Source organism: Balaenoptera physalus (genome assembly GCF_965194825.1).
Source record: "Balaenoptera physalus genome assembly, chromosome: 2".
NCBI classification, from domain to species: Eukaryota; Metazoa; Chordata; class Mammalia; order Artiodactyla; family Balaenopteridae; genus Balaenoptera; species Balaenoptera physalus.
In genome coordinates, this window is record NC_138883.1 from 123374154 (window position 1) to 123400381 (window position 26228).

Sequence of the window (26228 nt, forward strand, 5' to 3'; positions counted from 1 at the left end):
ATATGGAGAACTTTTAACCTAAAATATTCTAGTGTGGACAATTTTGTTGGTGGGTTGCTTCAAACTCTGTAATGTGGAAAAGATTACACAGCTGTGGAATAGGCTGTTCTTGGCAGACTCAGGAATAGGAGGAGAGGCCTGTCCTGGCACTGGTTTCCATAGTGAACAGAGGGAGGGGGATCACCCCAGAGCCTCCCGTGGACAGCGTACATGCTCACAGTGCAGAGGCCCAGAGGCCCCGAATGAAATGTGAATCCTTCTGGCTCTTTCCTGTCCACATAGGCAGCAACCCCACCTTGGAGCCCCCAGAGGGGCCCCAAATGCCTTGCAGGCCAAGGAATCGAGACAGAGAACTTACATTAATGCATTCAGCAAATATTGAGCAATGTCTATCATGTGCCTGAAAGATTTGCATTTTAGAAAAGTAGCTCAGTCAGGGGAGAAACCAATCACATTGGGACTGTTTGACAGGCTGGCCCCTTTTAATTAGAAAAGAATAAGAAGTGAGGACAGGCAGTGCTGCTGTCTGCAGTTGGGAGGGTGGGAGAGAGGACACAACCCTGGCCCTTCACCCCTTCAGTCTCCCTAGGGGACACTGTGCATGCCTGTCCAACTGAGGCCTAAAGACACTCCTGCAACCGGAGACCTTCTAGTCCTGTCCAGACCCACAGTGCAGCCTGCCAGTACTCAAGGACTAACAGGGTCAGGAGTGTCTTTTAGAAAAGTCAAATGGAATCAGAGTTGAGTCTGGAGTTGGGGGCAGGTAGAGAAGCAGAGGCAGAGAGACCAATTAGGAGAGTTTTCACAGGAATCCACTTAAAAATAGATGATTGATTGCATTTCATCTTCATTATGCAACTATTTATGAAACACTACATCTCAGTTATTGTGCCTGGGGAAATAAATGAGAAGGAGAGACGTGGTGTCTGCAATCCATAGTGAGGAGAAATGGTGGAGAAAAAAGGCCATAAGCAAATAAACAAGTTAGTAATTAAATAATCATTATGCATTATGTTGCCATGCATATCTCACGAGCCACAATGTCGTCACAGAGAATAGAACAGAGGCAATGGATGCTCTGTAGGGATGTAAATAATAAGGAAAGGTGAAGGGAGACGGTGAATACCAAGGACAACTGGAATCCTGTCTCAGGGTGGCTGGCATTGAGCAGTATTGTGGATCCAGGATATGGAGTCACCACTTCCTGAGACTATTCGGAGAGATGTACCTGGGAAGAGGGAGGGGTCGTGCCCAGCAGGTATCTGGGTATGTATGTCTCAGGAAAGACGCCTGGATAGACAGTAGAAGTTTGGGAGATAAACATGGTAAATAGCACCACCTTGAGAGACTGTCTAGAGCAAGGTTCTTCAAAAGGAACAGTCCTGGCATGAGATTGGGACAATTTTTCATTGTGAGAGACCATAATGCACACCACACAAGTACCAACACCTGAACACCTCTGTCCCTATCAACACACATATAAATGCCTTCCGGACACGGGACAAGCAAAAAGGAAGTGTAGGAAAAGAAAAAGAAGATGCCTTCCCCCTACACAGACAAAAGCCCTTTTATGGGCAGTCTGGTCTCTAGTTGAGAACCACTGAAAATTACAAGCAGGAGTGAGGAAAGACAGAGCTGCCCAAGAAGCCCAGGTCATGTAAGCCTCTTTCCAGACTATCATAAGACTTTTCTCACTGGACCTGTTCTAGGACCTGTTAAAATAGATTGCTTCATCTTCAACATCTTTGTGAAGATAAATCCTGTTCAAGCAGACCCTGGGTACAAGTTTGTGCTTTGTAATTCTTTTTATATGTTGCTGAATTAACCTGCTGATATTTTGTTGAGGATGCTTATGTGAGTATTCATCATAGATATTGGTCTATAATTTTCACTTTTTGCATGGCCTTTATCTGGTTTTGATATCAGAGCCTCTTAAAATAACTTGGAGAATGTTCTCCACTCTTCACTTTTATGGAGGAAAATGTATAGAATTGTTTTTATTTCTTTTTTAATTTTTGGTAGAATTTTTTCAATGGAACCACCAGTACCTAGAAATTTCTTTTTCAAATGGTTTGTAACTACCAATTCAACTTGATTGTAGACCTATCAGACTATCTTTTTCATTCTGGGTGAATTTTGGTGCTTTGTGGTTTTTAAGGAGTTGGTGTATTTCATCTAAGTTGTTAATTTTGTGTGTGTACTGGTGTTTGTAGTATTTCCTATTATCCTTTTAATGATCAAGTTATCTACTCAGCCCACTCTTGGCTTCCTCACCTATACTGGCAACACACGTCCACACCCCACCCAGGCCATAGGTATTCTTCCAGAGAGTCCCAAGTTCTCCATATGCACAACTCCTGGGACAGCTGAGAACCCTCTGTCTACACCTTCTCAAATATTTTAAGTGTCTCCTAAAAGTTGAGGTTTTTTGTGGTCCTACTTTATGTCCCCTTATCGCCTCACCCTATGTTCTCCTTGATCAACGCCATCTCCCAGACCTTGAAGTTGACATCTATACATGATGAGCCCCAGATTTATTTCTTCAGCCTAGATGTCTCTTCTGTGGTCTATAACTGGATATTGAACTGCTTAAGAGACATCTAAACATTATGACTTTGAACTTTAAATTCAACATTCTATGTACTGTACTTCATCAGTGGCCCCTCTCAATCTTTCTGTTGCCTGTATGTTCCTTGCCTCACAGTACATATCATGACTGTCCACCCAGTTTCCCAGAAAGAAATGAGAATGCCACTGATTATCCTCACATCCAATGAATCACACAATACTCACCTCCTAAGTTCCACTGCTACCCTTCTCTCAGCATGCCGATACAATTTTCCACTGATCTTTCTCACCTAGATTACCACAGTCAACTTCTGCTGCATCTTCTCACTGTTTATTTATTTACTTACAGTTTATCACCTACACTGAAACCAGTACATCTTCTGAAATTAAAATCTTCCCCAGTAACAGTCTCCTAGGATTGCTGTGACAAATTGCCATAAACTGGTTTGGATAAAACAACACAACTCTATTCCCTGTTAGTTCTGGCAGCAGAAATCTGAAATCAAGATACTGGCATGGCCACAATTCCACTGGAGTTTTAGGGGAGAATCCTTCCTCACTTCTCCAAGCATCTGGTGGCTTCTGGCATTCTTTGGTTTGTGGCAGAATAACTCCAGTTTCTCCCTCCACCTTCACGTGGGTCTTCACAGAGTTGTCTCCCACATATATCTCTCCATCTTTGATCTCCTTCTCCTGTCTTCTAGTCATTAGATTTAGGGCCCAACCTAAGTCCAGAGTCATCTTGTCTTGAGATCCTTATCTTTGTCTGCAAGGACACTTTGTTTTGTTTTTGTTTTTTTTTGCCATTTGAAGTAGCATTCACATGAGTCAGAGATTAGGACATGGATATCTTTGCGGGAGGTGGGGGTGGGTGGCGGCTATTTTCCAACCTACCACAGGGGCTAATAATCCGTTAAGAAAATTGAGATTCCAGGTATTTCATTAGTTTGAGAAGTGGAGACACAGCCTGGGTGCTTGAAAACAATCAATGGAAGAAAGAATCTTAGCAAAATCCTTTTCCTCCGAAAGGTGAGCCCTTTGGAGGGATGAATAAAAAGATGATTTCAAAATTACATAGAGTACCCTGGGGTTTAAGAGGAACCACATGGATTCTTTCACGTTCAGAGACAATGAACTGAGATGTTAGATATAGTCCAAATCTAGTATTTCTCCTAACTCCTTGGTGTCTGGTACAGTACAGTCATAGTGACCTACAGAAGGCTGGCCTCAAGAGGAGGGGAGTTCACTGTCTAAATATCATTAGGTCCCATTGGCTCTCTTTGGGAGTCCCATGGGAAATAGCCTCAAATCCCATTTAACCACTGATAAATTAGGATCTTACATTCAGGTATTAGCTTTTGGAATAAGAAAGGCTCTTCATTTCATGAAAATGGGACCCCATCATCCTCATTACATCTGAATCCTTAGTTATTAGAATGGCTGCTTCTACCTGCTCACATTGATGGCCAGGGATTAATTTTTATAATTACATATTGATATAAAATTAGATAAAATAAATCTTATAATGCTGGCCTTATATGTCTCCCTTTCCATTAATGTATCAATGAAAGAGATAAATGATCCCCATTTTGCTTTACATTTATTGTATTGCTTGTACTCTTTCAAGCCCAACTGCAGGTACTGCAATTCAGTTCTGGAAGTTACCATTCAGAGTTAGTGCAGACCCCACAGGTTAAAGGGTAAGGTCTTAAACAATACTGTCCTTACTTTGACACCAACTGCAATTCAGGGGTCCCCAGGCTACCCACACTTTTGACCAACTATCTCTAACTTTGGAAGTTCCCATGACCCTTTCAGGTTCCACAATTCACTAGAATGACTTACAGAACTCACTAAGAATACTACATATAGGATTATGGTTTTATTATGAAGGATATATGTAGGGCAAGGTCTAGGAGGTTTCCCAGCATAGATTTTCCATGCCCTCTCCCTGTGGGGTCAGGGTGTGTCACCCTGTCAGGACATTAATGTGTTCACTACTGAGCTTCAGTTCCAGAGTTTTTACTGGGGTTTTTTTTGTGTAGGCATGAGTGTTTAAATCACTGGCCATGTGATCAAACTCAGTCTCCAGCCACCCTCCCCACCCTTGTGGTCTGGAAGCTGAAAGCCCCAACCTTCTAGTCATGATTGATATTTCTGGTAACCAGCCTCCACTTGGAAGTAATTCACTGGCCCCCCATGACGCACCTCATTAGCATAGCAAGGACACTCCCGTCACTCAGGAAATTACAAAGGTTTTTGAAGTTCTGAGCCAGGAACCTGGAACAAAGACCAGACAAATTCTTAATTATACCACAGCCTGTGATGACAACTTGAATGCATTCTCTCCCCATGCCTACTGCAGCCCTCATTGGACTGAACTCTCTACTCTCCTGGGAAAGGTGAGAGAAGGCTTTTTTTTTTTTTTCATAGAAGACAGGGGTGTAGAACTGTAAGTTTTCCTCCAGGGCAGTGGGATTCTGCCCATTCATTATGGGGCAGGGGACAAATAGGCATAGATACTGTTTAATATGTGCCTTTGAAAATCTTAACTCTGCTGTTTCTCAATTATTCACCATTAATTCCACAGGTGAAGCCTTATATTTTTATTTTTAACAGCTTTATTGAGGTATAATTGATACATGATAAACTGCATATATTTAAAGAGTATACCTTGACAAATAAATAAATATTCATGAAATTATTACCCCAGTTAAGGTAATATCTATGACCCTCAAATGTTTTCTCATGTCCCTTTGTAATTGCACCCCAACCCACTTTTACCTTCAGGTAACCAATGATCTGTTTTCTGTCACAATAGCCTGCATTTTTTAGCATTTTATATAAACGAATCATACAGTATATAATCTTTTCTATTTGGCTTCTTTAACTCAACATTGTTATTTTAAGATTCATCCATATTATAGCATATACCAAGAGTTTATGCATTTTTTTCCTGAGTAGTATTCTATTGTATGAATATACCACAAATGTGTTTGTTTAACCGTTTAATCACTCTGTTTAACTCTATTGATAACATTTTGACCATTTCCAGCTTAGAGCTGTTGCAAATAAAATTGCTATGAACGTTTATGTAAAATACTTTGTATGGACATATGCCTTCATTTCTCTCCCTGGAAATGGCATGGCTAGATCATATGGTAGGCTAATGTTTAACTTTTCAAGAAATTGCCAAAATATTTTTCCAAAGTTGTTGTAAAGTTTCACATTCCCACTAACAGTACATGAGGGTACCAGTTCCTCCACATTCTCACAAACCCGTGGTACAGTCATTTTAAATTTTGGCCATTCTAATAGGTGTGCAGTGGTATCACATTGTAGTTTTAATTGCATTTACCTAATGACTAATATTGACCATCTTGTCATGTGCTTATCATCAACCACATGTCATCTTTGGTGAAGTATGCTTTGCAAATATTTTATCCCAGTTACAGTTAGCCTTTTTTATTATCTTAACAGAATTTTTTGAGAGCAGATAAGTCTTTTTGTTTTGATAAAGTCACATTTTATCAATCTGTTCTTTAAGGGATTGTGCATGTTAATGCCATAGCTAAGGAATATTTTCCTAGACCAAGGTATCAAACAATTTCTCCAAAATTTTCTTATAGAAGTGTTATGGTTTTAGGTTTAATTTGGGGGTACACTTACAATTTAAATGGCATATTTTATAGTGCCATTTATCAATTTTGACTCAAATTTTGTATATGGAATAAGTTATGGATTGAAGTTCATTCTGTCAAGGAGACTATTCTTACAACACTAAAGTGCCTTTGCAACTTGTCAAAATTCAGTTTTCCATATATGTGCAATTCTATTTCTGTGATTTCTATTCTGTTCCATTGATCTATCTATCTGAAACAAATAGCACACTGTCGTGATTAATATTGCTTTATCATAATTCTAAAAATAAGACTATTAGTATTTCATCTTTATTCTTTTTCAAGGTTATTTTAGCTATTCTAGGTTTTTGAATTTCAATAGTTTTAGAATTAATTTGTCAATTTCTACCAAAATAACTGCTAGGATTTTGATTGGGATCCTATAGACTATATAAATGATTTTGAAAGCAATTACATTCTTTAATCTTCTGACCTATGGACCTGGTAAATCTCTCCATTTACTTAGGTATTCCTTAATTTCTTCCATCAATACTTCATAATTTTCAGCGTACAGGTCTTTTATGATTTTGATCAGATTTATCCTTATTTACTTCATGATTTTGATGCCATTATAAATATTTTTAATATAAAAATGTCTAATTATTTTGCTAATGCATATATATGTATATATATATAATTGTTTTTTTATATTGATTTTGTATCCTGCCACCTTACTAATACAACATATTAAGGATAATATATAATAGGGTTTTTGTGTGTGTGAGTGTGTGTGTAGATTCCCTCAGCTATTCTACATTGATGATGCTGTAATTTGAGAATGAAAATTATTTATCTCTTCATGTCTAGTCCAAACGTCTTTTATTTCTTTTTCTTGATTTGATGCACTGACTAGAACATCCATTAGTAACCTGGGGCATTCTTGTCTTATTCTTTCTTTTTTTTTTTTTTTAAAGACATAGAAGCTACTAATGCAAATTTTGTTCTTGGTTCCCGTCACTCTTTTTTTTTTTTTAATTTTATAGCTACTTTATTTATTTATTTATTTATTTTTGGCTGTGTTGGGTCTTCGGTTCGTGCGAGGGCTTTCTCTAGTTACGGCAAGTGGGGGCCACTCTTCATCGCGGTGCGGGGACCGCTCTTCATCGCGGTGCATGGGCCTTTCACTATCGCGGCCCCTCCCGTTGCGGGGCACAGGCTCCAGACGCGCAGGCTCAGTAGTTGTGGCTCACGGGCCCAGCTGCTCCGTGGCATGTGGGATCTTCCCAGACCAGGGCTCGAACCAGTGTCCCCTGCATTAGCAGGCAGATTCTCAACCACTGCGCCACCAGGGAAGCCCATCTTGTCTTATTCTTAATCTTACAAGGATATGATGCATTGTTTCATCAAGTATGATATTTTTCTACTCGATTGAGATAATATGTTTTATCTTTATATTTTGTGCTATTGTGAGTTACATTAATCAATTTTCAAATATTAGGCAAATCTTAAGATCTTTCTGTTTAAAAGTCCTCTCAGTTTCTAAGGGTTTTCTTAGAAAGATTTTTAGTCAAATTCCACTTATTTAATATATAAGGGAAATATTCAGATTATATATTTATTGGATGAGGTTTGGCAGTTTGTGCCATTCAAGGAATTTGTCCATCTCTAATATGTAGACTATATTACTATAAAGTTGTTCATTATATTCCATTAGTGTCCCTTCAATACATTTTGAAACTGTAGTGTTGTTGCCTTCTTTATTCTTGATATTGGTGATTTGCATCTCTTGTCTTTTGATCCTGAGCAGTTTGGCTAGAGAATTGTCAATTTTCTTGATTTTTTTCAAATAATCAGGTTTTTTTGTTTGTTTCTTTGACATTCTCTACTATCTCCCTATTTTCTGCTTCTTAATACTTATTATTTCCTTTCTCCTGCTTACTCAGGGTATGATTTGCTCTTTTTTTTTTAATTCTTGTAAGGTAGAAGCTGAGGTCATTGATTTGAGACCTTTCTTATTTATAACATACACTTTTAATCTTATAAATTTCCTCTTAAGAATTTCTTCAGCAGCACCGCACACATTTTGATGTGATTTTCCCTTTGATTATTTTTCCCCTTGGGTCAATGAGTTATTTACAAGTATGTTGTTTTGTTTTTAAATATTTGGGATATTGCAGAAATCATTCCATTATTGATTCTTAATTGAATTTCTTTGTGGTCAGAGAATAACATACTTTGTGTTTTTTCAACCCTTTTAAATATGTTGAGACTTTTTTTTTTTGTGGCCCAGAATATGGTCTATCTTTGCAAATGTTACATGTACATTTGAAAAGAATGGGTATTCTGATGCTATTTGGTAGCATGTTATATAACTGTCAATTAGGTTAATTTGGTTTATACTGTCATTCAGCTCTCCTATATTGCTGTTAATTTTCTGTCTACTTGTTCTAACAATTTTTGAGAGGGAAATATTGAAATTGCCAGCTATAATTATATTTACTGCCTTTTGTAAATCTATCTGTTTTTAATTTAATTATATTTAAGCTCTATATTTAGGTGTACAAATGTTTAGTGCTTGTACCTCTTCTTGATGAGTATTTATGAAATGATCTCCTGGAAACATTCTTTGCTCTGAAATATACTTTGTCCAATATTGCTGTAGCCACTACAGATTTTGTTTACTTCATGTTAGCACGGTATACATTTTTCACCCTTCTACTTGTAACTTATGGTTATCTTTATATGTAAAGTGATTTTTTGTAGGCTTAAATATAGGTCAATCTTGCTATTATATCCAATTAATAATGTTTACATTTTTGGTTTTACATATTTATTTTGAAATAATTTTTGATTTACAGCAGAGTGGCAAAGATAGTACAGAGAGTTTGTGTATGTGTTTCATACCATTTCTGTTAAAGTTAACAACTTAAATAAGCATGACATGTTTATCAAAACTAAGAAATTAAAATTGATGCAATATTATTAATAAAACTACAGACTTTATTTGTATTTTACCTTTATTTCAGCTAATGTTCTTTTTTTTCCAGAATCTAATCTAGAATATCTAGATTAGTCATCATATATTAATTTCATCCAATCCACAACAGTTTCTGTCTATGTTTGTTCTCTGTGACCTTAACACTTTTGAATGAAACTACTGAGGCATTTTGAAGGATATCCATCCATTTATATTTGTCTGACGTTTTCTTATGATGATACTTGAGTTGTGGATTTAAGGGAAAAAATAACACAGACATGAGATGGCTTTTTCACAACGTTAATATCAGAGTATTCATGATATCAACATTATTTATTGCTGATATTAGCCTGGATCACTTAGAGTGGTATCTGTCAGGTTTCTACACTGTTAATTTAGTATTCTTCCCTTTCTATTTGTAAGAAGAAAATTGCTAATTCCAGACTGCACTCAAGGAGAGAGGAGTTAAGTTCCACCACTTACTGGAGGGAATAACATCAAAGAAAAATATGAACATATATTAAAATAACCATAGCGTTTTATTTAGAGCAATTAAACAAGAAAAATGAATAAAAGATATCCAAAATGGCCATACTACCCAAAGCCATCTATAGATGATTAAATGCAATCTCTATCAAAATTCCACTGGCATTTTTCACTGGAATAGAAAAAAAATCCAAAAGTTCGTATGAAGCCACAAAGACTCTGAATAGCTAAAGCAATCTTGAGAAAGAAAAAAACAAAGCTGGAGGCATCATCCATTGATTTCAAACTCTACAACAAAGCTATAATAATCAAGACAGTATGGTACTGGCTTAAAAACAGATGCACTGACCCATGGAACAGAATCAAGAGCTCAGAAATAAACCTATACATATACATTCAACTAATATTTGACAAGGATTCTGAGAATACTCAATGGGATGAAGACAGTCTTTTCAATAAATGGTGCTGGGAAAACTGGATATTCACATGAAAAAAAAAATGAAATTGCACCCCTATCTTACACCACTACCAAAAGTTAACTCAAAATTATTAAAGATTTAAATGTAAGACCTGAAACCATGAAACTCCTTGATGAAAACATAGAGAAAAACTCCTTGACATCAGTCTTGGTGATTATTTTTTTAATATGAAACCAAAACACAAGCATCAAATGTAAAAATCAGTAAGTGGGACTGGATTAAACTAAAAAGCTTCTGCACAGTAAAAGAAACAATCGATAAAATGAAGACACACCTACAAAATGGGAGAAAATATTTGCAAACCATCTGTCTGATAAGGTGTTAATATCCAAAGTATACAAGGAACTTAAATAGACATTTCTCCAAAGAGACATACAAATGGCCAACAGATACAAGAAAAGGTGGTCAACATCACTAAATATCAAGGAAATGTGCATCAAAACCACAAGGAGATATCACCACACACCTGTTAGAATGGGTATTAGCAAAAAGACGAGAGACAACATGTGCTAGTGAGGATGTGGGAAAAAGGCAACTCTTGTACACTGTTGATAGGAATGCAATTTGGTGCAGCCACTGTGGAAAACAGTGTGAAGGTTACCCAAAAATTTTAAATGGAACTACTAAATAACCCAGCAATCTCAGTTCTGGGTATATAATTGAAGGAAAGGAAATCACTACCTCCAAAAATATCTGCACCCCTATGTTCATTGCAGCATTATTTACAATAGCCAATATATGGAAACAGCCTAAGTTTCTATAAAATGAATGAAAGTGAAGGGAAGGATTAAGAAAATGTGATATATTTATATGAGAGAGAAAGAGAGCACTGAACTCATAGAAACTGAGAGTAGAATGGTGGTAACCAGAGGCTAGTGTGGGGGGAAATGAGGGGATGTTTGTCAAAAGGTACAAACTTCTAGTTATAATGTAAATAATTCTTGGACATCTGATATATAGCATAGTGACTATAATTAATAATACTGTATTATATACCTGAACACTGCTAAGAAAGTAGATATTAAATGTTCTCACCACACACACAAAATATTTTAATCATATCATGCAATGAATATGTTAACTAATCATATTGTTACACACTCAACAGCAAAAAAAAAAAAGGTCTAATTAAAAAATGGGCAAAAGACCTAAATAGACAGTTCTCCAAAGCCATACCAATGGCCAACAGGTACATGAAAATGTGCTCAACATCACTAAATATCAGAGATATGCAAATCAAAACCAGAATGAAATATCTTATTGTGGTAATCATTTCACTATACATATATATTTATATATATAATAAAAATATAAAATATAGTATATGAAACATACAAATAGGTAATATATATAACATATAAAATATAATAAATATAAAATAAAAATATAAATTTAAAAATTAAAATATATATACATATATGTATGTATATGAAATATATACATATGTGTGTGTATATATATATATAATGGCCACTTAAACTTACAAAGTGTTATATGTCAATAATATCTCAATAAACCTGGAAAATATAAAATATTTTTTATTGAGAAATACTTGACATTCATCATTGTTTATATGTCACTGTATGTATTAAAGCAGACAGCATGATAGTTTGATTTACATATAAAGTGAAATGATTACCACAATATGTTCAGCTAACATCCATCTTCTCATATAGATACAATAAGACGAAAGAAAAAAAGAAATAAGGAAAAATTTTCCTTATGGTGAGAACTCTTAGGATATACTCTGTTAACATCTTTCCTATATGTCTTACATCAGAGTATAGTGTCATCATGTTGTACATTACATCCCTATTACTTATTTATCTTATAATTCGAAGTTTGTACCTTTTGATCACCTTTCTCCAATTTCCCTCCCCCCACCGTCCACACTTCTTGTAACCACAAATCTGATCTTTTTTTCTATGAGTTTGGGTTTTTGGTTTGTTTGTTTTAGATTCATATGTAAGTGAGCTCATACAATATTGTCTTTCTATGTCTGACATTTCACTTAGCATAATGTCTTAAATGTGCATCCATGTTTTCACAAATGACAGGTATTTCTTCTTTTTTTATGAATAAATAACATTCAATTATGTGTGTGTGTGTGTGTGTGTGTGTGTCTGTGTGAGATCACAAATTCTTTATCCATTCATTCATTGATGACCATTTATGTTCTTTCCATGTCTTGGCTATTGTAAATAATGCTGCTATGAACTATGAACATGGGGTTCTTTTCAAGTTATTGTTTTCATTTCCTTTGAATATAATCCCAGAAGTGAAATTTCTTGATCATATGATAGCTCTATTTTTAAATTTTTGAGGATCCTCCATTCTGTTTTCCACCGTGGCTGTACCACGGTGGAATGAATTGAATACAATTTATTCAATGTATTCCCACCAATAGTGCATAAGGTTTCCCTTTTCTCCACATTCATGCCAACATTTGTTATCTCTTGTCTTTTGTCTTTTTTTTTATTATTATGGCCATTCTAACAGGTGTGAGGTGATATCTAATTTGCATTTCCCTACTGACTAGTGATTTTGAGCATCTTTTCAGGTACCTGTCTGCTTTTTGTGTATCTTCTTTGGAGAAAAGTCTATTCAGGTCCTGTGCCCATTTTTCAATTGGGTTATCATTTTCCGTTATTGAGTTGTTTATAGATTGCTATGAGTTCTTTATATGTTTCAGATATTAACCTCTTATCAGATATAAGATTTGCAAATACTTTCCCCGTTCTTAGATTGACTTCACTTTGGCGACGATTTCTTTTGCTGTGCAGAAGCTTTTTAGTTTGAAGTAGTTCCACTTGTTTATTTTTTATTTTGTCACCTGTGCTTTAGGTGCCATATCCAAAAAAATTATTACTAAGGCCCATGTCAAGGAGCTTTGTCCCTATGTTTTCTTCTAGGAGTGTCTTGGTTTCTGGTCTTATATTTAAGTCTTTTATCTATTTTGAGTTAATTTTTGTGGGTGGTGTAAGATATGGATACAGCTTCATTCTTTCACATGTGAATATTCAGTTATCCCAGTACCGTTTTTGGAAGAGACTGTCTTTCCCAATGAGTATTCTTGGCTCCCTTGCCAAATATTAGGTGACCATATATACTTGGGTTTATTTCTGGGTTTTTGATTCAGATTCATTGTTCTATTGTCTTTTTTATGTCAGTACTAGATTGATTTGATGACTAGTGTTTTATAGTACAGCCTGAAATTTTAAGTGTGGTAAATATTTTGAGAGAGATTACTTGAGGCCATGTGAATAGTCTGCTATCCTGTTTCTCTTTAAAGTTTTACCCAGTGATTTTTGTATTTATCATAATCTTGCCTACAGCATTACTTACTGTGATGTTCTGTTGGTGATTTTATGTTGTACTCAATTTTTTACATTCATTAATTAAAATGCTTCTTTGAGTAAGTTTTGCCATTTCACTTTCATTAATTTGTTTATTGAATTAAGCTTTTATTTATTTATTTAAAAATTATTTTTTGGCTGTGTAGGGTCTTAGTTGCAGCATGCGGGATCTTTCGTTGTGGTGTGGGCTCTTTGTTGCGGCACACAGGCTTCTCTCTAGTTGTGGTGTGCGGGTTTTTCTCTCCAGTTGTGGTGCGTGGGCTCTGTTGTTTGTGGTACGTGGGCTCTCTAGTTGAGACACATGGGCTCAGTAGTTGTGGTGTGCAGACTTTGTTGTCCCTTAGCATGTGGGATCTTAGTTCCCCGACCAGGGATCGAACCTGTGTCCCCTGCATTGGAAGGCGGATTCTTTACCACTGGACCACCAGGGAAGTCCCTGAATTAAGTTTTTAATGTCAAGATGAACTTATGAATACTTATTTTGTGTTTCGCTTTATAAACTGTACTAGTGTAATTAACTTTGTTGTTCAAATTATTCCAGCATTAGCTCTTCCCAGCTCTTTTAGGTTGGCTCCAATGTTATGGGCATGTGTGGGCTTTTGTGTGTGTTTATCTGTGTATGTGTTTATATTTTAAACCTTTACAGTTCTTTTTCTTAATTTCTGATGTTTTAAATTTTCTTTTGTTTTTATTTCCTTTCTGTCTGTGGAAATTCCCTTACCACTTTTTTAAAACATCTGGAGAAAGTTTTCTTTCGTCAGGGAAATGTATTTATTTCACCTTTATTCCTGAAAGATATTTCACTGCCATTCCCCTTCCTTCTGGCCTCTGTGGTTTCAGATAAAAATGTGTTTTTAAGACCTTTTTCTATTTAGTTTTCAAAAAATTGATTGTGATGTAACTGGGCATGGGCTTCTTGAAAGTTTTGGTGTTTTGCTCAGACCCTTGAATCTGTACATTTATGCCTTTTGTCAAATTTAGAAGGTGGACAGACATAATACATACTTTTCAGCCCTACACCTATTCTCCTCTTCTTTTGAGACTCAAATGGCAGATTTAAAGACTTGGTTATTTTCCCGTCAGTACCTGAGCCTCTGTTCTTTTTCTTTCTATTAAATTTCTGTCATCTAGATTGAATATTTTCTATTGACATATAATCAAGTTCACTGATTTTTCCTTGACATTGCTCTTCTGTTCATGAGATCATCTAGCATTTAAATAAAATCAATAGTTATATTATCAATTCTAAAATTTCCAAAACAAAAGAACATCAAATCCAACAATGTATAAGGAAAACTATACATAGCTTAGTGGGACTTTTTCCAAGTGTGAAACTGTTGTTCAACATTTGAAAATTAATGAGTTAATGTCATGCACTGTGTCAACAGGCAAAGGAAAATTCATAGGATCATCCAATATATTATTGCTATTATTACTGTAAATAATTATCTTTAAGTTAATAAATATACAAGGTTGTTTTAAATTTATTTATTTTTGTCTGTGTTGGGTCTTTGTTGCTGCGTGTGGACTTTCTCTAGTTGCGGCGACCGGGGGCTGTTCTTCATTGCAGTGCACGGCCTTCTCATTGCGGTGGCTTCTCCTGTTGTGGAGCACGGGCTCTAGCTGTGCAGGCTTCAGTAGTTGTGTACGTGGGCTCAGTAGTTGTGGCTCGCAGGCTCTAGAGAGCAGGCTCAGTAGCTGTGGCACACGGGCTTAGTTGCTCCGTGGTATGTGGGATCTTCCCGGACCAGGACTCAAACCCGTGTCCCCCGCATTGGCAGGTGGATTCTTTTTTTTTTTTTTAATTAAGTAATTAATTTATTTATTTTTGGCTGTGTTGGGTCTTCGTTTCTGTGCGAGGGCTTTCTCCAGTTGTGGCGAGCGGGGGCCACTCTTCATCGCGGTGCACGGGCCTCTCACTGTCGTGGCCTCTCTTGTTGCGGAGCACAGGCTCCAGACGCGCAGGCTCAGTAGCTGTGGCTCACGGGCCCAGTTGCTCCGTGGGATGTGGGATATTCCCAGACCAGGGCTAGAACCCATGTCCCCTGCATTAGCAGGCAGATTCTCAACCACTGCGCCACCAGGGAAGCCCTGGCAGGTGGATTCTTAACCACTGTGACACCAGGGAAGTCCCTATACAAGATTTTATTTTACCTTCATTTATTCCTTCTGTGACACTCTCCCTTTTACACAGATCAGAGCTTCTATTGATAAATAAACAATTTTCTTTCTCCCTGAAGAATTATTTTAATAACTTTTACAAAGCAGGTTTGCTGGTGACTAAGTTCCTCAGTTTTTCTTTGTCTGAGATATTCCTTATTTCTCCTTCACTTTTTTTCTTAACATATTTTTTAAAAACATCTTTATTGAAGTATAATTGCTTTACAATGGTGTGTTAGTTTCTGCTTTATAACAAAGTGAATCAGTTACACATATACATATGTTCCCATATCTCTTCCCTTTTGTGTCTCCCTCCCTCCCACCCTCCCTATCCCCCACCTCTAGGTGGTCACAAAGCACCAAGCTGATCTCCCTGTGCTATGCGGATGCTTCCCACTAGCTATCTATTTTACGTTTGGTAGTGTACATAAGTCCATGCCACTCTCTCACTTTGTCACAGCTTACCCTTCCCCCTCCCGTTATCCTCAAGTCCATTCTCTAGTAGGTCTGTGTCTTTATTCCATTCTTGCCCCTAGGTTCTTCATGACCATTTTTTTTATTAGATTCCATATATATGTGTTAGCATATGGTATTTCTTTTTCTCTTTCTGACTTAACTTCACTCTGTATGACAGACTCCAGGTCCATTCACCTCACTACAAATAACTCACTTTTGTTTTTTTTATGGCTGAGTAATATTCCATTGTATATATGGGCCACATCATTTTTATCCATTCATCTTTCACTGGACACTGAAGTTTCTTCCATGTCCTGGCTATTGTAAATAGAGCTGCAATGAACATTGTGGTACATGACTCTTTTTGAATTATGGTTTTCTTAGTGTATATGCCCAGTAGTGGGATTGCTGTGTCGTAGGGTAGTTCTATTTTTAGTTTTTTAGGAACCACCATACTGTTCTCCATAGTGGCTGTATCAATTTACATTCCCACCAACAGTGCAAGAGAGTTCCCTTTTCTCCACACCCTCTCCAGCATTTATTGTTTGTAGAGTTTTTGATGATGGCTATTCTGACTGGTGTGAGATGATATCTCATTGTAGTTTTGATTTGCATTTCTCTAATGATTAATGATGTTGTGCATTCTTTCATGTGTTTGTTGGCAATCTGTATATCTTCTTTGGAGAAATGTCTATTTAGGTCTTCTGCCCATTTGTGGATTGGGTAATTTGTTTTTTGATATTGAGCTGCATGAGCTGCTTGTAAATTTTGGAGATTAATCCTTTGTTAGTTGCTTCATTTGCAAATATTTTCTCCCATTCTGAGGGTTGTCTTCTCATCTTGTTTATGATTTCCTTTGCTGTGCAAAAGCTTTTCAGTTTCATTAGGTCCCATTTGTTTATTTGTGTTTTTATTTCCATTTCTCTAGGAGGTGGGTCAAAAAGGATCTTGCTGTGATTTATGTCATAGAGTGCTCTGCCTATGTTTTCCTCTAAGAGTTTGATAGTGTCTGGCCTTACACTTAGGTCTTTAATCCATTTTGAGTTTATTTTTGTGTATGGTGTCAGGGAGTATTCTAATTTCGTACTTTTACATGTACCTGTCCAATTTTCCCAGCACCACTTATTGAAGAGGCTGTCTTTTCTCCACTGTATATTCTTGCCTCCTTTATCAAAGATAAGGTGACCATATGTGCGTGGTCTTATCTCTGGGCTTTCTAACCTGTTCCATTGATCTGTATTTCTGTTTTTGTGCCAGTACCATAGTGTCTTGATTACTGTAGCTTTGTAGTATAGTCTGAAGTTAGGGAACCTGATTCCTCCAGCTCCGTTTTTCTTTGTCAAGATTGCTTTGGCTATTCAGAGTCTTTTGTGTTTCCACACAAATTTTGAAATTTTCTGTTCTAGTTCTGTGAAAAATGCCAGTCTTAGTTTGATAGGGATTGCCTTGAATCTGTAGATTGTTTTGGGTAGTAGAGTCATTTTCACAATGTTGATTCTACCAATCCAAGAACATGGTATGTCTCTCCATCTATTTGTATCATCTTTAATTTCTTTCATCAGTGTCTTATAATTTTCTGCATACAGGTCTTTTGTCTCCTTAGGTAGGTTTATTCCTAGATATTTTATTCTTTTTGTTGCTATGGTAAATTGGAGGGTTTTCTTAATTTCACTTTCAGATTTTTCATCATTAATGTATAGGAATGCTAGAGATTTCTGTGCATTAATTTTGTATCCTGCTGCTTTACCAAATTCATTGATTAGCTCTAGTAGTTTTCAGGTAGCAACTTTAGGCTTCTCTATGTATAGTATCATGTCATCTGCAAACAGTGACACCTTTACTTCTTCTTTTCCAATTTGGATTCCTTTTATTTTTTTTTATTCTTTGATTGCTGTGGCTAAAAGTTCCAAAACTATGTTGAATAATAGTGGTGAGAATGGGCAACCTTGTCTTGTTCCTGATCTTAGGGGAAATGATTTCATTTTTTCACCTTTGAGGACGATGTTGGCTGTGGGTTTGTCATATATGGCCTTTATTATGTTGACGAAAGTTCCCTCTATGCCTACTTTCTGGAGAGTTTTTATCATAAATGGGTGTTGAATTTTTTCAAAAACATTCTCAGCATCTAAAGAGATGATCATAATGTTTTTCTCCTTCAATTTGTTAATATGGTGTATCATGTTGATTGACTTGTGTATATTGAATAATCCTTGCATTCCTGGGACAAACCCCATTTGATCATGGTGTATGATCCTTTTAATGTGCTGTTGGATTCTGTTTGCTAGTATTTTGTTGAGGTTTTTTGCATCTATGTTCATCAGTGATATTGGCCTGTAGTTTTCTTTCTTTGTGACATCTTTTTCTGGTTTTGGTATAATGGTGATGGTGGCCTCGTAGAATGAGTTTTAGAGTGTTCCTCCCTCTACTATATCATGGAAGAGTTTGAGAAGGATAGGTGTTATCTCTTCTCTAAATGTTTGATAGAATTCGCCTGTGAAGCCATCTGGTCCTGGGCTTTTGTTTGTTGGAAGAATTTTTTTTTTTTAAAGAATTTTAATCACAGTTTCAATTTCAGTGCTTGTGATTTTTCTGTTCATATTTTCTATTTCTTCCTGGTTCAGTCTTGGAAGGTTGTGCATTTGTAAGAATTTGTCCATTTCTTCCAGGTTGTCCATTTCATTGGCATAGAGTTGCTTGTAGCAATCTCTCATGATCCTTTGTATTTCTGTAGTGTCAGGTGTTACTTCTCCTTTTTCATTTCTAATTCTATGGATTTGAGTCTTCTCCCTTTTTTTCTTGATGAGGTTGGCTAATGGTTTATCAATTTTGTTTATCTTCTCAAAGAACCAGCTTTTAGTTTTACTGACCTTTGCTATCGTTTCCTTCATTTCTTTTTCATTTATTTCAGATCGGATTTTTATGATTTCTTTCCTTCTGCTAACTTTTGGGTTTTTTTTTGTTTTTCTTTCTCTAATTGCTTTCGGTGTAAGGTTAGGTTGTTTATTTGAGATGTTTCTTGTTTCTTAAGGTAGGATTGTATTGCTATAAACTCCCCTCTTAGAACTGCTTTAGCTGCATCCTATAGGTTTTGGGTCGTCATGTTTTCATTGTCACTTGTCTCTAGGTATTTTTTGATTTCCTCTTTGATGTCTTCAGTGATCTCTTGGTTATTAAGTAGTGTATTGTTTAGCCTCCATGTGTTTGTATTTTTTACAGATTTTTCTGTAATTGATATCTAGTCCCATAGCATTGTGGTCAGAAAAGATACTTGATACGATTTTAATTTTCCTAACTTTACCAAGGCTTGATTTGTGACCCACGATATGATCTATCCTGGAGAATAGTCCATGAGCACTTGAGAAGTATGTGTATTCTGTTGTTTTTGGATAGAATGTTCTATAAATATCAATTAAGTCCATCTTTTTGAATCTATCATTTACAGCATATTTATTTTCATTTTGGATTATCTGTCCATTGGTGAAAGTGGGATGTTAAAGTCCCCTACTATGATTGTGTTACTGTCGATTTCCCGTTTTATTGCTGTTAGTATTTGCCTTATGTATTGAGGTGCTCCTATGTTGGGTGCCTAAATATTTATAATTTTTATATATTCTTCTTGGATCAATCCCTTGATCATTATGTAGTGTCCTTCTTTTTCTCTTGTAATAGTCTTTATTTTAAAGTCTATTTTGTCTGATATGAGAATTGCTACTCCAGCTTTCTTTTGATTTCCATTTGCATGGAATATCTTTTTCCATCCCCTCACTTTCAGTCTGTATGTGTCCCTAGGTCTTAAGTGGGTCTCTTGTAGACAACATATATATGGGTCTTGCTTTTGTATCCATTCAGCCAGTCTATGTATTTTCATTGGAGCATTTAAATCATTTACATTTAAGGTAATTATTGATATGTATGTTCCTATTACCATTTTCTTAATTATTTTGGGTTTGTTATTGTAGGTCTTTTCCTTTGCTTGTGTTTCCTGCTTAAAGAAGTTCCTTTAACATTTGTTGTAAAGCTGGTTTTGTGGTGCTGAATTCTCTTAGCTTTTGCTTGTCTGTAAAGGTTTTAATTTCTCCATCAAATCTGAATAAGATCCTTGCTGGGTAGAGTAATCTTGTTTGTAGGTTTTTCCCTTTCATCACTTTAAATATGTCCTGCCACTCCCTTCTGGCTTGCAGAGTTTCTGCTGAAAGATCAGCTGTTAACCTTTGGGGGATTCCCTTGTGTGTTATTGGTTGTTTTTCCCTTGCTGCTTTTAATATTTTTTCTTTGTATTTAATTTTTGATAGCTTGATTAATATGTGTCTTGGAGTGTTTCTCCTTGGATTTATCCTGTATGGGACTCTCTGTGCTTCCTGGACTTGATAAACTATTTCCTTTCCCATATTAAGGAAGTTTTCAACTATAATCTCTTCAAATATTTTCTCAGTCCGTTTCATTTTCTCTTCTTCTTCTGATATCCTTATAATTCGTATGTTGGTGTGTTTAATGTTGTCTCAGGGGTCTCTGAGACTGTCCTCAATTCTTTTCATTGTTTTTTCTTTATTCTGCTCTGCAGTAGTTATATCCACTATTTTAACTTCCAGGTCACTTATCCATTTTTCTGCCTCAGTTATTCGGCTATTGATTCCTTCTAGAGATTTTTAAATTTCATTTATTGTGTTGTTCATTACTGTTTGTTTGCTCTTTAGTTCTTCTAGGTCCTTGTTAAACGTTTCTTGTATTTTCTGTATTCTATTTCCAAGATTTTGGATCACCTTTACTATCATTGTTCTGAATTCTTTTTCAGGAAGACTGCCTAGTTCCTCTTCATTTGTTAGGTCTGGTGGGTGTTTGCCTTGCTCCTTCATCTGCTGTGTGTTTTTCTGTCTTCTCATTTTGGTTAACTTACTGTGTTTTGGGTCTCCTTTTCCCAGGCTGCAGGTTTGTAGTTCCCTTTGTTTTTGGTGTCTCTCCCCAGTGGCTAACTATGGTTCTGTGGCTTGTGTAGTCTTCCTGGTGGAAGGGACTAGTGCCTGTGTTCTGGTGGATGAGGCTGGATCTTGTCTTTCTGGTGGGAAGGTCCACGTCTGGTGGTGTGTTTTGGGCTGTCTGTGAGCTTATTATGATTTTAGGCAGCCTCTGTGTTAATGGATGGGGTTGTGTTCCTGTCTTGCTAGTTGTTTGGCATGGGGTGTCCTGCACTGTAACTTGCTGGTTGTTGAGTGAAGCTGGGTCTTGGCATTGAGATGGCGATCTCTGAGAGATTTTCACTGTTTGATATTATGTGGAGCTGGGAGGTCTCTTGTGGACCAGTGTCCTGAACTTGGCTCTCCCACCTCAGAGGCACAGCCCTGATGCCTGGCTGGAGCACCAAGAGCCTTTCATCCACATGGCTCAGAATAAAAGGGAGAAAAAATAGAAAGAAAGAAAGAAAGAAAGAAGATAAAATAAAATAAAACAAAGTAAAATAAAATAAAATAAAGTTATTAAAATAAAAAAATAGTTATTAAAAAAAATTTTTTTAGAAGTAAAAAAATAAAAATAAAAAACAGACAGCCAGACCCCTAGGGCAAATGGTAAAAGCAAAGCTATACAGACAAAATCACACACAGATGCATACACATACACACTCACAAAAGGAGAAAAAGGGGAAAAATATATATATCTTTGCTCCCAAAGTCCACCTCCTCAATTTGGGATGATGCAGTTGTCTATTCAGGTATTCCACAGATGCAGGGTAGAGCAAGGTGATTGTGGAGATTTAATCCTCTGCTCCTGAGGCTTCTGGGAGAAATTTCCTTTTCTCTTCTTTTTTCACACTGCTCCCGGGGTTCTGCTTTGGATTTGGACCTGCCTCAGCGTGTAGGTCACCTTAGGGTGTCTGTTTTTCGCTCAGACAGGACAGGGTTAAAGGAACAGCTGATTTGGAGGTTCTTCCTCACTCAGGCTGGTGGGAGGGAGGGGCATGGATGCGGGGCGAGCCTGCAGTGGCAAAGGCCGGGCGTGACGTTGCAACAGCCTAAGGCGTGCCGTGTGTTCTCCCAGAGAAGTTGTCCCTGGATCACAGGACCCTGGCAGTGGCAGGCTGCACAGGCTCCCGGGAGGGGAGGTGTGGATAGTGACCTGTGTTTGCACACAGGCTTCTTGGTGGCTGCAGCAGCAGCCTTAGCATCCCATGCCCATCTCTGTGGTCTGCGCTGATAGCCATGGCTTGCGCCCATCTCTGGAGCTCCTTTAAGCGGCGCTGTTTATCTCCTCTCGTGCACCAGGAAACAAAGAGGCAAGAAAAAGTCTCTTGTCTCTTTGGCAGCTCCAGACTTTTTCCCGGACTCCCTCCTGGCTAGCCGTGGCACACTAGCCCCCTTCAGGCTGTGTTCACACAGACAACCCCAGTCCTCTCCCTGGGATCTGACCTCCGAAACCAGAGCCTCAGCTCCCAGCCCACACCCGCCCTGGCGGGTGAGCAGACAAGCCTCTCGGGCTGGTGAGTGCTGGTCGGCACCGATCCTCTGTGCGGGAATCTCTCCATTTTGCCCGCCACACCCCTGTTGCTGCACTCTCCTCCATGGCTCTGAAGCTCCCCACCTCCGCCACCCACAGTCTTTGCCCTCGAAGGGGCTTCTAGTGTGTGGAAACCTTTCCTCCTTCACAGCTCCCTCCCACTGATGCAGGTCCCATCCCTATTCTTTTGTCTCTGTTTTTTCTTTTTTCTTTTGCCCTACCCAGGTACGGGGGGAGTTTCTTGCCTTTTGGGAGGTTTGAGGTCTTCTGCCAACGTTCAGTAGGTGTTTTGTAGGAGCTGTGCCACATGTAGATGTATTTCTGATGTATTTGTGGAGAGGAAGGTGATCTCCACGTCTTATGCTTCCGCCATCTTGAAGCTCCTCTCTCCTTCACTTTTGAAGGATAATTTTACTGGATATAGATTTTATAGGATATAGAATTATTTGAGTAGAAGTATTTGAGTATCTGTTTTCAATTTGGGTGAGTATATACCAAGGAATGGAATCGCTGGGTCATATTCCGTGAGCCATTCTATGCTTACCTTTTTAAAACTTTTTTCTGTCAAGTTTTATGGAGGTATAATTGACAAATAAAATGTATATATTTAAAGTGTAAAACATGATGGTTTGATATGTATGATCAAGTTAATTAACAATTACATGTATGAGGAACTGCCAACCAATTCTGTTGTGTTCCCACCATCAGTTTATAAGGGTTCCACTTTCTCCACATACTTGTCAACACTTTCAATGTTCTTCCTTTCCTTTTATCTATTTTTTTATTTAAAAAAAATCATTTGAGCATGGTTGATTTACAATGTTGTGTTAATTTCACGTGTACAGCAGAGTGAATCAGTTATACATATATATATACCCATTGTTTTGCAGATTCTTTTCCCATATAGGTTATTACAGAATATTGAATAGGGTTCCCTGTGCTATATGGTAGGTCCTTATTAGTTATCTATTTTATATATAGTATTGTGTATATGTTAGTCTCAGTCTCCTAATTTATCACTTCCCCCCACATTTCCCCTTTCATAACCATAAATTTAATTTCAAGATCTGTAAGTCTGTTTCTGTTTTCTAAGTAAGTTCATTTGTATCAATTTTTATTACATTCTACAAAAATGTTATCATATGATATTTGTCTTTCTCTATTTGTTTTTATTGTCACCACCCTAGTGGATGTGAAGTGGTATCTCATTTTGATTTACATTTTCTAATGATTAAAGATGTTGAGGATAGTTTTATGTGCTTATGGACCATTTGTATAGCTTCTTGGAGAAAAGTCTGTTCAAATCCTTTAGCCACTTTTAAAAAACATTTTAATCCTTTAAAATATTGAAGAATAGTTAATTTACAATGTGTAAACATTAGGCTTTCTATCCAGTTCCATTGATCTATATGTCTGATTTTGTTCCAGTACCATACTGTTTTTTTTTAAATTTAATTTTATTTATTTTTTTAAACAGCAGGTTCTTATTAGTCATCCATTTTATACACATCAGTGTATACATGTCAATCTCAATCTCCCAGTTCATCACACCACCAGCATCCCCCACCACCACTTTTCCCCCTTGGTGTCCATACGTTTGTTCTCTGCATCTGTATCTCAATTTCTGCCCTGCAAACCGGTTCATCTGTACTGTTTTTCTAAGTATCACATATATGCGTTAATATGCGACATTTGTTTTTCTCTTTCTAACTTACTTCACTCTGTATGACAGTCTCTAGATTCATCCATGTCTCTACAAATGACCCAATTTCGTTCCTTTTTATGGCTGAGTAATATTCCATTGTATATATGTACCACATCTTCTTTATCCATTTGTCTCTTGATGGGCATTTTAGGTTGCTTCCATGACCTGGCTATTGTAAATAGTGCTGCAATGAACATGTGTATTTTTGAATTATGGTTTCCTCTGGGTATATGCCCAGTAGTGGGAATGCAGGGATATATGGTAATTCTATTTTTAGTTTTTTAAGGAACCCCTATACTGTTCTCCACAGTGGCTGTATCAATTTACATTCCCACCAACAGTGCAAGAGAGTACCCTTTTCTCCACACCCTCTCCAGCATTTGTGGTTTGTAGATTTTCTGATGATGCCCATTCTAGCAGTTGTGAGGTGATACCTCATTGTAGTTTTGATTTGCATTTCTCTAGTAATTAGTGATGTTGAGGAGCTTTTCATGTGCTTCACGGCCATCTGTATGTCCTCTTTGAAGAAATGGCTATGTAGATCTTCTGCTCATTTTTGGATTCGGTTGTTTGTTTTTTTAATATTGAGCTGCATGAGCTGTTTATATATTTTGGAGATTAATCCTTTGTCCATTGATTCCTTAGCAAATATTTTTTCCCATTCTGAGGATTCTCTTTTCATCTTGTTTGCAGTTACTTTTGCTTTGCAAAAGCTTCTAAGTTTCATTAGGTCGCATTTGTTTATTTTTGTTTTTATTTCCATTTGTCTAGGAGGTGGGTCAAAAAGGATCTTGCTGTGATTTATGTCATAGAGTGTTCTGCCTATGTTTTCCTCTAAGAGTTTGATAGTCTCTGGCCTTACATTTAGGTCTTTAATCCATTTTGAGTTTATTCTTTTTGTATGGTGTTAGGGAGTGTTCTAATTTCATACTTTTACATGTACCTGTCCAGTTTTCCCAGGACCACTTATTGAAGAGGCTGTCTTTTCTCCACTGTATATTCTTGCCTCCTTTATCAAAGATAAGGTGACCATATATGCGTGGGTTTATCTCTGGGGTTTCTATCCTGTTCCATTGATCTATATTTCTGTTTTTGTGCCACTACCATATTGTCTTGATTACTATAGCTTTGTAGTATAGTCTGATGTCAGGGAGTCTGATTTCTCCAGCTCCATTTTTTGCCCTCAAGACTGCTTTGGCTATTTGGGGGTCTTTTGTGTCTCCATACAAATTTTAAGATTTTTTGTTCTTATTCTGTAAAAAAATGCCATTGGTAATTTGGTAGGGATTGCATTGAATCTGTATATTGCTTTGGGTAATATAGTCATTTTCACAATATTGATTCTTCCAATCCAAGAACATTGTATATCTCTCCATCTGTTGGTATCATCTTTAATTTCCTTCAACAGTGTCTTATAGTTTTATGCATACAGGTCATTTGTCTCCCTAGGTAGTTTTATTCCTAGATATTTTATTCTTTTTGTTGCAATGGTTAATGGGAGTGTTTCCTTAATTTCTCTTTCAGATTTTTATAATTAGTGTATAGGAATTCAAGGGATTCCTGTGCATTAACTTTGTATCCTGCAACTTTACCAAATCCATTGATTAGCTCTAGTAGTTTTCTGGTGTTATTTTTAGGATTCTCCATGTATAGTATCATGTCATCTGCAAACAATGATAGTTTTACTTCTTCTTTTCCAATTTTTAATCCTTTTATTTCTTTTTCTTCTCTGATTGCTGCAGCTAGGACTTCCAAAACTATGTTGAATAATAGTGGTGAGAGTGTACATCCTTGTCTTGTTCCTGATCTTAGAGGAAATGCTTTCAGTTTTTCACCATTGAGAATGGTGTTTGCTGTGGGTTTGTCATATATGGCCTTTATTATGTTGACGAAAGTTCCCTCTATGCCTATTTTCTGGAGAGTTTTTTATCCTAA